Source organism: Schistocerca gregaria, unplaced genomic scaffold (genome assembly GCF_023897955.1).
Source record: "Schistocerca gregaria isolate iqSchGreg1 unplaced genomic scaffold, iqSchGreg1.2 ptg000577l, whole genome shotgun sequence".
Lineage (NCBI taxonomy): Eukaryota > Metazoa > Arthropoda > Insecta > Orthoptera > Acrididae > Schistocerca > Schistocerca gregaria.
The window spans coordinates 598402-601849 of NW_026061968.1; positions in this window are offsets into that span (position 1 = coordinate 598402).

The window sequence follows — 3448 nt, forward strand, 5'->3', positions numbered from 1 at the left end:
ATGTTTCAGCACCATGTTAACAAGCCTGCCACTCCTATCATACTTTATGTACACCCTATATAAAGTCCAGGAACACTTTCAAGTAATTACTGCACAAGAACTAAACATTGTACAGATATCATACATATTGCAATTTGAAGCGAAACTGTAAAAAAACTTCCAAACAAATGGGGCACTGCTTCATCATGTGGTAGAGGGAGTACATACACCAGATCTTTAATGCGTCCCCACAGAAAAAAGTCACATGGAGTGAGATGTGGTGATTGGGGAACCATTTAGTGAAACACCTGTCCTCTTCTGTAGCAAGGCCGATCCATCGATGCAGCAGCTCTGTGTTCAGACACCCACAAACTTCACGATGAAAATGGGTTGGAGCTCCATCCTGCTGAAAAATGAATGAAGGGTCCAGTTGCATTTGAGGTGTCAGCCATTGCTGCAACACATCCAAGTAGGAATATCCAGTAACAGTGCTCTCAGTGAAGAAGAATTGCCTGTACTGTTTTTGGTACGACAAGGCACAAAAAACATTTACTTTTGGGGACTCATGCTCAAATTCAATGCATTCGTGTGGATGCTTTGTACCCCCAGATATGACAATTATGCCTGTTCACTTTCCCATTAGTGTGAAAAGTGGCTTCCCTGCTAAATATTATGTAATCAAAGCCATTACCATCCCCATTCAGTTTTTGCAACTCTGAACAAAACTCAAAGAGAAGCGTTTTGTCATCATCATTGAGTTCCTGCACTAGCTCCAGTTTAAATGATTTCATTGACACCTGCTGTAGCAGGACTTTTCACTATGACATTGGAGCTATTTTGAGATCATGGGATGCACGACGCACAGATTTTCTCAGACTCCTTATAGATGACTCTCGTATGCACTCCTCATTCACTTCACTCACACTGGGACGTCTGCTTCTCTTTCCCGGGCACAAGCAACCCATCATAACAAATTTGTTGTGCCAGTGGTAAATGGCCTTCCTTGTTGGTGGCTCCTTACCACACTAGTTTTTGTTGGACGCCAACACACCACGTTTGTGACTTTTGGTGACTATCCTCAAGTTACGAAACTACACTGTGGTGGTATACATTAAAAAAAAACTTTCAGTGTCTCTTTGAAATGACACATGTATGATAGGTGCACACTGTTTGGTTCTTGTGCAATAAATAATTGAAAGTGTTTGTGGTCTTTATGTACGCCTCATATTTTTTTTATACATGGCAAAATCATGATATTCTCAACATTAGAAATGTTCATAATGTAACCATATGCATAAATTAATTTGCAAATGACTCATTCCTCATCATTATGATCCATAGAACATGTATCCTACTAACTAAATTGGATTAGATGATGATGCATCACTATTAAATCATTTGTCTGTATTCTCTCTGTCGCCAAAAAGTGTATTATTAAGGGAGATAAGACTATTAGTTTGTTCTTTCAGTTGTCACTTGAAACTGAAAATAACATTGATATGAATGATCATCAAAAAGAAAAGAAACTTTATGGTTCCATGGACCTTTACAAGTCTCAACCAACTATGCAGTATACATGTAGACTGAAGAGATGAATGAAAATTTGACCGAATTCCGAGATTTGAACCCAGATCCTCTGCTCACTGGGCAGATGCACGAACCACTACACCACCCTGGCACAGTGGCTCTGCACTGTTTGCCCCAGCATGCCTCCCTCCTCAGTCCAAAATCCTATTCACAACTCAGTCCACTTATTTCCCCAAAACACAAAGAGCACCACAGAGGATGTCAAACTGTCATGGAATAGCACCTCAGTTTTGAATGAAATGGGGATTCCTCTCTGGAACCATATAGTTTCATTTAATGAAAGCAGCTATACCTGGGTCTCAGGCAGGACCTCCTGTTTCGTTTGATTCTGAGGTACTATTCCAATACTGTTGGACATGTTCCACACCCAGGAGGATACCCTCTTTTGTGGGTCTGTGGAATAAATAATTAATGTAATCTAGTCTGAGAGCCCCTCCTCTTGTGGCAGTTTATTGTATATCACTGGAGCAACAAGGCATTGTGACTAAAAAGGACACACCATTCCCATTTTCTGGAATGGTTGCAAGGCAAATGCACTTAATTGCAGGCCTATATTATGGATAACAATCTGTTGAAGCATTAAAGAACACAGTTAACATTTCTGAATTGTGACACTCTTTGTAGACCAGAATTGTCTTCTCTAGGTCTCAACATGAATTTGATGAAGGGTAATTGTCTGAAACTTTACTGATAAAGGCAAAATAGTTCTCTTAATTCACCTCAAAAGCACGATAACCGACCTCGATATCAGATGGAGCAATAAATGAAATATTCGAAAGTGTCTTTCATTGGTTCTCAATAAATGGTCTAGCACATCATTTACAATGAAAATGCATCTTATTCAGTTTTGTACAAGGAAAGACAAATCATCACTAATAATGAAGCATTACGGAAACGAAATATGTGAAGACTGATTGTTAAAAATACGTGGGGGTACATAGTGATGAGAACAAGAATTATAAAACTGAGTGCAGCAACATTTGCTCTAAATTTGATTGCCATAAGTGGCAATGACATCACTAGAAAATTTAACTTCCTTCTTTCATTGATGTCATATTTAGAATGGGGGCCTCTGACCCCTCCCCCTCCCCATCCCCCTAAACACACGCACAGTGCCTATCCTCAAACTTCACATAGATAAAGAAATTAGGTAGCCTCACAACACATACACTCTTACAAAGTTTGTTTTGAAGGATCAGCACAATTTGAAAATAATACTAGCATTCATAAATACAATACTAGGAGGAAAACAGTGGGACTTAATCTTGTTGTAGCACAGAAAGAAGCATATCATGCAGCCATAAAAATATTTGATCACCTCCCTTTAATTAACAAGGTGCTGGATGATAATGAAAGTTGACAAGTGCTATTCCATAGATGAATTTCTGAGAAGGAAACAACAGGTTACCCACGAGCACTGATGTGCTGCTTCCTGGACTTGGGTAGGCGCGCCGGCCCCGGACTGAATCAGCCCAGCAGGTTAACAACGAGGGACGGCATGCCTGAATGTGGTTTTTAGGCAGTTTCCCCACATCCCACATGGTAAATACTGGGCTGGTCCCCATGTACCACCTCAGTTACACAACTTACAGACATCTGAAAAACATTCGCACTATTTCATGGCTTACACTAGAAGCAGACAGCTAGGGTACATTACTTCTGTCCTGGGGGGTACATGATGGTGACAAGAAGGGCATCTGGCAACAACACTCTGTGACACTAACATTGCCAACTCTATAGTAACAGGGTCAACCCCGTGTTGAAGCGGGGCAAAGGCCCAAGCAAATTATGAGAAGGTGACATCCAAAAATGAACATATCTACTAAATGCAATTTATCACAGTCAACATGAAACTTATTTTGGGCATACATAAGAATGAAAA